The sequence below is a fragment of the Protopterus annectens genome, chromosome 1.part0 (genome assembly GCF_019279795.1).
Source record: "Protopterus annectens isolate FY-2018-M chromosome 1.part0, PAN1.0, whole genome shotgun sequence".
Lineage (NCBI taxonomy): Eukaryota > Metazoa > Chordata > Ceratodontiformes > Protopteridae > Protopterus > Protopterus annectens.
The window spans coordinates 171,838,110-171,850,905 of NC_056725.1; positions in this window are offsets into that span (position 1 = coordinate 171,838,110).

Sequence of the window (12,796 nt, forward strand, 5' to 3'; positions counted from 1 at the left end):
CGATGACCGCATGGTAGATGTATCATTAACTGTCTGGATCAGTAATGTGGCATTGATGCACCTGGCGGTGGCAACATGGCTGTCGGATACAGCTAGAAAACCTTACATCCTATGCCCATACATGGCCCAGGGCATACACACTACTGCATGACCTTGTCCGTACATGCTATAGTTGATAACCAGCCCTGCGAATAACATCCGGCTAGCCATTGTCCCATGTGTATCACATGTACAACACAGGCAATACATGGCAGGATGTTGAACTGCTGTACAGTGCCGTGTAGATGTATATGGCAAAACACATGCATGTAAAGGTTTCCGTGCGCATGTCTGCATTGTCACTGCTCAGGTCCGTTAAGGCAGTGTATGCGTTGATATGTGACATATACACAGCATCAAGGTTAACAGCATTACTGTGGACACATCCAGGCATGTGCTGATAGGTAAGAACACCAGTACAGGCAAACAGACATGCCCACATCAAGACAGCATTCACATGGAGTATGAGCAATGTAATGAGGTGACACACATATATGGTGATGATATCCAATGCACAACAAGTGTTACATGTGTGTGACACAAACATGTCAGTCGTGTCAGTGTCATGATGATTTGCAAAGATAACTGTTCATATGTACTAGATTTAATACACATGTATGTGCAGCTGTATCTCTGTGTATCTCTGAGATACTGTCACCTGTCTCCATCATTATGTCTTCCAGATAATGCCTCGTTCACGCCTGCCAGCATATAGCCGCTTGAAGGATGATGCCCTCATACTGTACCACCATGATAACTATGAGGTATTGTTCAGCCATGTGCCACAGCATACCCAGCAGCATGACTTCGCAGGAGGGTTAGTGATGCGGGTGGCCATAACCGCACCTACCAGCACGGACCTGATATGACATGCGAAACAGCCTGCCAATGCAATTGCCAGGGAACAAGGTAGAACAGGTGGTGGGCCACCAACCCAGCCCCCACTCACACCTACCGAGGAGCTACTGGCCAGCCTGGGGACCCCCTCAGAACAGCATCCACAAACACTAGCTGCCATCGTGGAGGTGGGTGTCTCCCAACCACCAAGCCTGGAGTTGCCTGGTAAGTCACTACTGCACATATAACTATTATATCTCATTTAGTTGCATGTGTCACTGTACAATATGTAATGTAACATCATATGCAAGGTATGTTTACACACATGCCGCATACTCTAGTATGCTACCCTGTGTATGCACACATGTGCATACTGCATACTATATGCTATTGTACAGGCGAATGTGTTAACATGCACAGTGCACCCTGTAGCTGTCATACAGTCATGGATAATGATCAAACTGCTGTGTCACCCTTATACAGGTACCTCTGGCATGCTGCACAGACAGCAGTCCATTGCAGGTGAGACAGTTATCAGTATCAGGCATGTTAATGCATAGATCTATTCACCATGTGGCCAGTTAGCACATGTGCACATAATGTATGGTCCAGTCACGATATACAGGTCGCATCTGTCATCAATTACACTGGCTACCCATGTGCAATATATACAAACTAAATGAAACACCGACATGAAACCATAGTATCTGTCATTGCTAGATGTGTGGACAGCTGTGCATACAATGGTGGAGGTGTTGTTCAATGTAGGAATATGTACTATACATTGGAACAACACATGCGTAGTACGCAAACAGTACCACACAGTGAGCTGGGATATGGGCAGCCCACAGGATTCACCATTGTGGAATATGCCCCTGCAATGGGTGCACACATTGTGATGTGCCATCTGACATGTCCCAGACATGTAGTGTTCCGGCTGCAACATTGTCTCACTATCCCATAATACATACCCCACATACAAAACATACAACCCTCTGCCTGCATAACCCTGTGGACAGTGACGTATCTGACATCTATGGGTGTATGTCATATGGGACAACACAGACATGTGAGATAGATGGCCATCACAAACATTTGGCCAACACATGTTCACACATGGTCATGGAGGATGGCCAGAGACATGTAGCAACACACAGTAGATGTGATGTGTATACACCCTGTTGCACATTGTCCACACATGGTCCAGCTATAGCCTTTGTTGAATGGTTACATAGTTGATGTGGAACACTGGACATCCTAAAAGCCTGTGCACAGCTTGTAGAGGTGTCACTTAATTCAACCATATAAGATGTGTTGAACATCATGACTGTGTCACAGCATGACAGTAGTCACCTGTACAGCTTCCACAGACATAAACACGACATCAGGCCACAGATACCGTACATTTCCCTTGCTGCTGCTGGACATCACTGTCAGCCGTGCACCTCATGTGTGTGGTACATAAATGTCATGTGGGACATGGTGTATTGACAAGTCTGCCATGTGTGGACACGGTTGCCAGGCAGCTAAGACATTTTAGTAGTTGTGCAGGGGTGTCATCCGTAAGTCTTCTGGTGACCTGTCACATGACACAGCATGGTTTAGTGTGTATACACCTCAGTGATGTGGGTCACAATCTACAGTATTTATGTAATGTGTATGCACGCAGTCATGACTATGCACTGTGTGTGTATTCCACACTGTATAGCAATATAGATGCCTCATGATGCCATGCAATGGCACATTGTCTGTACTTTACACTGTATAGCAATGTAGATGCCTCATACTACCCTTCAATGCTCATGCACATCTGCTAAAAGTGCATTCTATCTGTAGGGCATACAGACAACACTGCAATGTGATAACCATTACACCGCTGCACATGTGTCAGGACACCATTGTGTCAAACATGTATGCATGTCAATGCACACATCAGCAGATTTCATGTCATACTACATGTTAATGCCAAGGTCACATCAGCCATGTGTACTGTTAACCTGTGCTGGTCCACATGGTGTATCACAGGGATGCATGCTTACTACCATGATTGTGTGAAATGCATGTCTTCTGATATGACACCTGCTTGCTGTTGTGTGCAACCCAGGGATGTATGCTAACTACCACTATTAATGTCTGAGCTGCATGCCATCTGCTGTATCACATGCATGCTGCATGCCTTCTGTCAAATCACATGCATGGTCTGTCTCTGTGTCTGTGTGTGTGTGTGTCTGTCTCTGTGTGTGTCTGTGTCTGACTCTGTGTGTGTCTGTGTTCGTGTCTTTCTCTGTGTGTGTCTGTCTCTGTGTCTGTCTGTGTGTGTCTGTCTCTGTGTCTGTCTGTGTGTGTGTCTGTGTCTGTCTGTGTGTGTGTGTCTGTGTCAGTCTGTGTGTGTCTGTCTCTGTGTCTGTGTGTGTCTCTGTCTGTCTCTGTGTGTGTGTGTCTGTGTCTCTGTCTCTTTCTCTGTCTCTGTCTCTGTCTCTGTCTGTGTGTGTGTGTGTCTGTGTCTCTGTCTGTCTCTGTCTTTGTGTGTGTGTCTGTGTCTCTGTCTGTCTCTGTCTGTGTGTGTGTGTGTGTGTCTTTGTCTCTGTCTGTGTGTGTCTGTGTCTCTGTCTGTCTGTTTCTGTGTGTGTGTGTGTGTGTGTGTGTGTGTGTGTGTGTGTGTGTGTGTGTGTGTGTGTGTGTGTGTGTGTGTCTGTGTCTCTGTCTCTGTCTGTGTGTGTGTGTGTGTGTGTCTCTGTCTCTGTCTGTGTGTGTGTGTGTGTGTGTGTCTGTGTCTCTGTCTGTGTGTGTGTCTCTATTGTAATGTAAAGTCTTTGTTTGCATTCACAGGTGATGTAAGTGTGTTACCCTCCTGCGGTTCATCTGATGTTAGTGTCCCCATACACTCTAGCAGTGATGAACATATGCTTGAGGTACAGGCAGGGTTGCCAGAGGCTGAATCTGTGCCAATGGTTGCCATCCCAGCTATATCTTCCTCTTCCCCGCACACAGTTCTCATGCCAACACATACCCCATCACCAGTGGCCATAGAGGAAGGACAGTCAGCGTGTGTTAGCTTGGAACAGGAACATGTGGTGGCTGCAGAAGGTGTGTCTTCACACCATGGTGTCAGTGTAATGACTGCAGATGTGCCACACAGGCATGTGGCCAGTGCTGCTCGTAGGAAGACCTCTGGCAGACATGCACCTGCAGGACAGAGTGCAGCAGCTGGTGTCACCAGACACGTTTCAGACTGTAATGGTGGCACAGGCATGTGCTGAATGGCAGAACAGAGAAGGGCAGAGGCTTCAGAGGGCTGCTATCCATTCTTTAAACAACATCCAAGCATTGGCAAATGCTCAACAGCAGATTGCTGATGTTCTGGACAGGTGATTGGGTGACATGGTTGGAATCCTTGACCGTGGCATGGCAATCCATGAGCATGAGCTGTCTGTGCTGGAACATCTGGTAGGAGTGAGGCATAGGCCATGTGGATGTAGGCCAGCTACACCACCTGGTGCAGGTCTACGTGAATGAGCTACCTCACGTGCCTGCTCCCATAGTGCCGGTAGCAGTAGCAGTGCAGCTGGTGCTGTGCTGTCCACACCAGGACACAGCAGGCCATGTGGACGTGGCCCTGGATGTTCCCAGCAGGGACACGGTTCCAGTGGACATGTGTCATTGGACAGTAGCCAATCTGTACCTCTGCCTGGTAGTGCCCGTGCAACCCCTGGCAGGCACAGGTCACATGGCCGTGGCCAGACACAGTGAGCTGTACATCCTGGTCTGTACAATCTGGAGTTGTCAATAATACCCCTGTGTAGGCCGGACACATGGCAGAACTGTGTGCACACATACACGCACACAGCAGAAACATCTGTAGGGCACCACAACACCCACATGCATAACAACCACACATGTCCAATCAGATCACCGGCCTTAACCCACACACATGATGTCATCCACTGGTGCAGACTATGCCCCTGGCAAACATTATCACCCTGTGCATATGATGATGCCTGTGCCGCATCCCTGTCATCCATACCATCGGTGCAGGGACATGCTCATATGGTCTGATGCACAGGGTGAATAGAATAGTGAGATAAGTGTATATTACATTTGTTGTGTACTGTTGACATGCAGCAGACATACCATGTAGTACAGGTTTAGAATGCATTGTTATATGTTCACAGTATGTGTCTTGGTAACAACAGTAACAGCATGTTGGTAATTATGCCCTGCTCCCCTCCTTAAGGTCTAATTGCATGTGTCATTACGTAACAGCGTTTGCAGTTAGAATGCATTGTTGTATGTTCACAGTATGTGTCTTGGTAACAACAGTAACAGCATGTTAGTAATGATGCCCTGCTTCCCTCCTTAAGGTCTAATTGCATGTGCCAATAAGTACCAGGGTTTGCAGTTTCCCATGTGTAAATGTGGAGTACTCACATGCATGTATGGCAATACCAGCATGCTATACGTAGCCTCAACCTCACTGTTAGAAATGCTAACATTCCACAGATGTCCACACATCTACTGATCCAGAAGAATGTGAGCTGTGTAACAGGCTACAGTGGCTAGAGACGTGACATCCATACCGGGTCACATCACAGGTACAGTGACATGGTGTGGGGGGTTTACACAGCGGTCTGGCTGATGTCAAGGGTAGAGGCCAGTTGATAGCATGAGGCCTCACTGTGTAGCAGTAATACACTTTCACATTACAGGAAGAGAACACGCACAGACATACACAGACACAGTAACATGCTCACACTCACGGGGTCAACGACACTATAATGCACACTTGATAGTGGTGAGGTGAGGACCCCTGCCTATGTGGTAGTCACCTTCAAAGTACTGTGCACCCACATGACGTGACACAGACAATGAACATGTGCAGGTAGGCAGTAATGGCTGAGACTGATGGCATCAACAGGGTAGTAGATTGCATCACCTTGAAGGGCTAGGGATCCTATCTGTTCTGTATGGTAGCATACACCCTCACTCCATGCACCAGGCAGTCATACATAAACACACACACACACACACACACACACACACACACACACACACACACACACACACACACACACACACACACACACTGTGGAGTCCACAAATGTCATTCACATACAGATAGCTAACATGTATGATACACACACCACTCCTGCCTATGTCTTGCTTTCTACACTGTAGTATGTACAGATCTCTACAACAGTGTACAGGGGTGTGTAACAATTGGGATGTATTCCCCACCATATGTGGCATATACGGTCATACAAGCAAACACACATGGCAGTACTGTGTATCAAACACCTGTTATATGATGATACGTCTGACAGACATGCAGCAGTATTGCCCGCATTATGTGTACCGACGCTACCTTCGGCAATTGTGCTGCTATATGCACATGGGAGGACGTAAGTGTTACAGGTGTCAAGTGATTTACAGTCAGTGACACCCTGACCTCTGTGTAGGTTGTATGTCTTCACCTTCAAGTAACAGTAACATAGCGTACTGTTTGCACATAGGTTCATAGGTTCATAGGTTCATACTAGGCTATCTGCCCTAGGACATTTATAAGCCTAGCCAGAGTGTGTTTGGCTTTCGCCACCCATTTTAAAATTAATTTTGCTATGTCCTTTTTCGAGGTTAGTATACTGTGCCTCTGTCTACCAGTGACACAGAAGTGATACCCGGGGTAAACCTACGATCCCCCATACACTCATCAAGATTCCTCTTGAAGAGAGTCAATGAGGGACTCTGCCTAACCTGGACTGGGATTTTATTCCAGAGTGAAGGGAGCCTCTGGATTATGAATCTGTCCCTCCAGCATGTCCTATTTATTTCAGTATTGAGGTTCAAGTCTCTCAAGCGAGTAGCTCGATGGGATTTGGATTTTCTGAGGTGCAGCATGTCCATTAATTCCAGGTTGAACATGGCTTTATACGTCAGGCACAGATCGCCTCTGAGCAGGCAGTATGCCACTGAGTAGAGCTGGAGTTTCTTTAACTGGGCAGCATATGGCATCTGTTTGAGCCCTTTGATCCTCTTGGTGAGGTACTTTTGGGGTCTTTCCAGTTGCTGCAGGTGTCTGGTAAGGTACATCCCAAAAGGGGCATTGTACTCAATTATGGGCCTGATGAGGGATGAGTAAAGAGGCCCGATGACCTCCCCTGATCTAGATGTGAATCCCTTCATGATTAGGTGGGCTATATAAAATGTTTTTCTAACCACTTTGGCCACGTGGTTGTCAAATGAGAGATTGCCATCAACTTGGGTCCCCAGGTCCCTAATTACTTCTTCCATACTTAATGGATTACCACCTATGTGGTAATTTGTGGGCACTTTGTTTTTGCCATAGGGGATGACTATACACTTTTTGGCGTTTAGCTTGAGGCCATGGCTCTGGCACCAGTTGTCTGTTTCTCTGAGGCCCTTTTGGAGAATGCTTGTGTCAGCTGGAGAGTTGATTATAGCACCCAGTCTGCAGTCATCTGCGAACTTGGTTAGCCACAGTCCTTCCGTGTTTGCCTGTACCTCCGAGAAATATATACCGAACAGGAGAGGTCCCAGGACTGAGCCTTGTGGGACGCCACTTGTAACTGGTTTGGAGTCTGACATGGCTCCAGCAATTCTAACCATGTGGGTTCTGTCCTTGAGCCAGTTTGCAACCCATCTAGTGACATAGGGGTTTATATTCAAGCTGGTGAGCTTATCTATAATGCCCAAGTGGGATATTGTATCGAAGGCTTTTGTGAGGTCCAGGTAGGCTGTGTGGACCACCTTCCCCTCGTCAATGGCCTTGGTGACTGTTTCAAAGAAAATGACCAGGTTTAAGAGGCAGGATCTGCCTTTAAAACAGCTAAACTGGGTAGGATCCAGTGTCTGTAGGTCCCCAATATCTTTTTTTATGAGGTCCATGATGATCCTTTCCATAGCTTAGCAGACAAAGCTAGTCAGGCTTATGGGGCGATAGTTTCCAGGAACCGTTGAGGCACCACCTTTGTGGAGAGGGACCACAGTTTCTGTATGCCACTCTTTGGGTACATATCCTGTGGTAAGGCTGAGATTGAACAGTAGTTTTATGTTTGGGTTTAGTTCTTCTTGGAGTTCATGTAGGACACAGCCCGGGACACCGTCTGGTCCCATTGATGCTGTGTTTTTAGCTTTGGAGAGGGCGGCTCTTACCTGAGCATCTGAGATGTCAGGGGGGGCAGCACTCTGCTGGGATAGATATTTGCCCTTTTGGTGGGGAGGGGGTGAGAAGTTTGCACTGAACCTGTCAGCTAGGATGTTGGCAATGTCTGTGGGTCTGGTGTATTTTTTTGTCATTTTGAACTAATTCTGAGCATATCTGGGAATTCCCACCCAGGTTCCTAACATAACTAAAGAAAGCCTTGTGATTATCCTTAGTGTCACGTGCAATTTTTCTCTCAAAGCTGGCCTTAGACGATTTTATGAGTGCCCGTAGTTTTTTGCTAACACTGATCAGAGATGCCTTCCCTTTTTGGGATTTTGCTCTATCATGTAGTAGCTTCCTCCTTCTATTGTATAGTTTGTTTATGGCTGGGGTCCAGCAGACAGGACGTCTGCCTTTGGAGGATTGGGTCTTGGTTTTATTTGGGATGGCATGATCCATGCATTCCTGAAGGTGTTCATAGAATGCGTTTATAAAGGATTCTGCGGTCTGGGCCGTATTTTCCACAGGCCCGGGGCTTTGAAGGATTTCACCTCGGTTTTGAGGAGTGTGAAATTTGCTTTAGAGAAGTTTTTCACTGTGGTTTTCTGGGCAGGGGGTGGGGTCGGGATGTAAATATCCAGTGAGATTAGTTTATGGTCTGATCTTACCAGTGAGGGATACACTTCTGGTCTGGAGCATAGAGTCCCCATGTTGGTGATGATCAGGCCCAGTATGTTTTCCCCTCTTGTGGGAGTGGTAACAAGTTGTTCCATAGCATTTGAGTTTATAAATTCTAGGAACCTTTAAGCTAGGGTGTTGGAGCTAGAGTAATGTTCCCAGTCTATGTTTGGGTAGTTGAAGTCGCCCAATATAATGGTGTTTGGAGAGACCTTCATATTTTCCAGTGTTCTCAGGAAGGCCGAGTGGGGTTCCTGGGTTTGGGAGGGTGCTCTGCAGCAGGCTACAAACTGGAAGGCAGTTTTACCCACTGTTATTTGCACATGGATAGTCCCTGATGCTTCGTGTTGTGCCACCAACCTGGAGGTGTGGGTATCTTTGACAAATATTGATACTCCCCATCCTTTTCTGGTTCGGTCCAACTTTTGGGGCCGAAAAGCATGGTATGAGGTATAACCTGGTAGTGCTGGGGTGCTCTCGGGAGCCTTGAACCAGGTTTCTGTTACTGCACAGATATTGATGTTTTCCATGCTAAGGAGAGTTTCAAGTGCATGCATCTTGAGGTTTAGACTTCTGGCGTTGAGTAGCATTACTCTTAGTTTCTTATCCCTTGTGATACCTATGGAGGTGGGTTTGTCTTTTGAGCCTTGCCTAAAAAAAGGCACTATGGGGGTAGCAAGAGCCTTTACCAATATCCGAAAGCCCAGGGGTGACAGGTGCAAGCCATCCCTAGCGAAGCATCGTGGCTTGTCGAGCATGTCATCCCAGGCTGACAGGCATTGGATCCCCTTTGAGTGACACCAGTACTTAAGCCAATTGTTGAAATTGATCATCTTGTCTTCATATTGTGGCATCATTCTTGGTGAGGGTAAGATGCTACTCAAGGTCAGGGTCATACCGGCCTGGGCCACATGCTCAGAGAGCTCCTCTATGTCTCTTTTCATGTAGTCCAGGGAGGTACGTCTCAGTCATTCACACCAGCATGAACAATGACTGAGTCATATTTATACTTGCCTTGGAGTGACCTGAGTGCTTGTGTTATGTGGCGGATCCTAGCGCCTGACAGGCAGCTCACCATGACCTTCTCCTTGTTCAGCCTGTTGAGCGGGACGTCAGTGTGCCTGACGATAGAGTCACCTATTACAAGTGTATCAGGTGTGTTGTTTAGCCTTAAGGGCTGTGACTGTTCGGCACACTGACTTTGTGAGCTATGTGTTGCATGTGTTTTGTTCTGGGGTAGCGGTTGCTTGGGTGTCTGCTTTGGAGGTCTCTGCTGCTTAGGCAGATTTTTATTTAGAGCCTCCGAGTATGTTTCTGTGTGTTTATGTGTTTGGTTTGCTGTCGTGGTAGGTCTATGTGAGACTGGAATTGTAGTGAGTGTGGTTTCCTTCTCCTCCTGACAGGTTTCTTCAGTACTGAGTTGAGAGAGCTTAGCCTCCAGTTTGGCTATATGGTTGCATCTCTCAGATGTGTTGGAATTTGTTGGGAGGAGGAGAGGGTTGTCTGTGTACATGAGGAAGTTGTAACATTGCCTCAAGATTCCCAAATTCACCAGCTGGACCAGAGAGGAGATTGACAACTGACCTTTGGGCATGCTAGAATAGTATTGGGAATTCCTTTATAACTGAAAAAAAAGGGGCAATGGGGAACAAGTTACTCAAGGGGAGTGTGTGAGGGTGTAGTGCTTTTAATTTTTTAGTGCTGACTTATATAATTGCTTTAGTGAGCAAGTGCCAGGTAACTTAAATGCAATGTGTTACAGGTAACTTAAATGCAAAAATGACAAACAATAACTTTTGTTCAAGTGAAACAAGGAAATAAGTACAGTAAGCAATGCAGATGTCACTAGGGATCCACAGAAGCGCTGAAAAGCCACGTTTTAGGTGGAATTAGTGTTTCAGGGAAATAAGCAAACAAGCATACAAACAAAGCTAGATTCAGCAGGTCTGGATCTAGTCTATGCTACAGCAAACAAGGTGCACCAATTTAGTAAGAAACAGTTCAAATATGCAGGCACTATAAGCCTCTAACCAGAAATTCCCAGCTCAGAAGGGCAGAGTCCAGCCTCTCCTCCCACAAGAGTGCAGACCACGAACCTTCTTAATGTAGAATAACTGGCCTGAAGCCCAAGTGCTTAAACCAGAACTAATACACTTTTAGAATAACAGACACTGAGCCCTCAATCAGCAGTTCTCAACTTAGAAGGATGTAAGCTACCTGTCCTACCACCACAGTGCAGGCCACAACCCTTCCTAATGTAAAACAACTGGTCTGAGTCCAAGGGCTTAATCCAAAAGACTTTGAATGATAGCTACACTTTAATCAAGTTACTACCAAGCAGTAATAAATACAATTGAATACTTTAAAGAATACCTGGATTAGTGCTCAAGTTATACAAACAAAACTAGATTCAGCAGGCCTGGATCTAGTCTATGCTACAGCAAACAAGGTGTACCAATTTAGTAAGAATCAGTACAAATATGAAGGCACTATAAGCCTTTAACTAAAAATTTCCAGCTCAGAAGGGCAGAGTCCAGTCTCTCCTCCCACAAGAGTGCAGACAACGAACCCTCTTAATGTAAAATAACTGGCCTGAAGCCCAAGTGCTTAAAGCAGAATTAATACACTTTTAGAATAACAAACACTGAGCCCTCAATCAGCAGTTCCCAACTTAGAAGGATGTAAGCTACCTGTCCTGCCACTAGAGTGCAGAGCACAAACCTTCTTAATGTAAAACAACTGGTTTAAAGCCCAAGTGCTTAAACTAAAAGGCTTAGAGTGAGTTACACCAAGCAGTAATAAATAAAATTGAGTACTTTTAAGATGACGCAAAAGCAAAATAAGGTAGGAAGAAACACAAATACAGTAAAAGCAGATAATTTTTTTTTTTTTGAGTGAGCAAATGAGATGGGCCCAGGAGGAGTATCCAAGTGCAAATTTACAAGAGGGGCGGGCAGTTTCAAAGCCACCAAGATTAACACCAAGACAAAAACTGGGAGGGTGGGTAGGGACCTCCTGAAAAAACAGTCAACTTCCAGGTAGACATTGCTCAATGCAACACAAACAAATTACTTTAAAAAGTGCAGATAAAAGTTACTTAGCTACACTTATGCGTCCAAGTTGATATCATGCAGGTCTTAACCGGGCAAAGCTCACAGTTTAAACAGAAGATAATACACTGTACCACTTGTATAAGACAGAAACTGAATAACAATGAAGGAAACTTCCCCCACCTATCACTGGCTATGCAGGTTTTTAACAAGCCTTAACTGAAAATACCACATGCACTACTGAAAAAACAGTCAACTTCCAGGTAGATATTGCTCAATGCAACACAAACAAATTACTTTAAAAAGTGCAGATAAAAGTTACTTAGCTACACTTATGCGACCAAGTTGATATCATGCAGGTCTTAACCGGCCAAAGCTCACAGTTTAAACAGAAGATAATTCACTGTACCACTTGTATAAGACAGAAACCGAATAACAATGAAGGAAACTTCCCCCACCTATCACTGGCTATGCAGGTTTTTAACAAGCCTTAACTGAAAATACCACATGCACTACTGAAAAAACAGTCAACTTCCAGGTAGATATTGCTCAATGCTAAACAAACAAATTACTTTAAAAAGTGCAGATAAAAGTTACTTAGCTACACTTATGTGTCCAAGTTGATATCATGCAGGTCTTAACCAGCCAAAGCTCACAGTTTAAACAGAAGATAATTCACTGTACCACTTGTATAAGACAGAAACTGAATAACAATGAAGGAAACTTCCCCCACCTATCACTGGCTATGCAGGTTTTTAACAAGCCTTAACTGAAAATACCACATGCACTACTGAAAAAACAGTCAACTTCCAGGTAGATATTGCTCAATGCAACACAAACAAATTACTTTAAAAAGTGCAGATAAAAGTTACTTAGCTACACTTATGCGTCCAAGTTGATATCATGCAGGTCTTAACCGGCCAAAGCTCACAGTTTAAACAGAAGATAATTCACTGTACCACTTGTATAAGACAGAAACCGAATAACAATGAAGGAAACTTCCCCCACCTATCACTGGCTATGCAAGTTT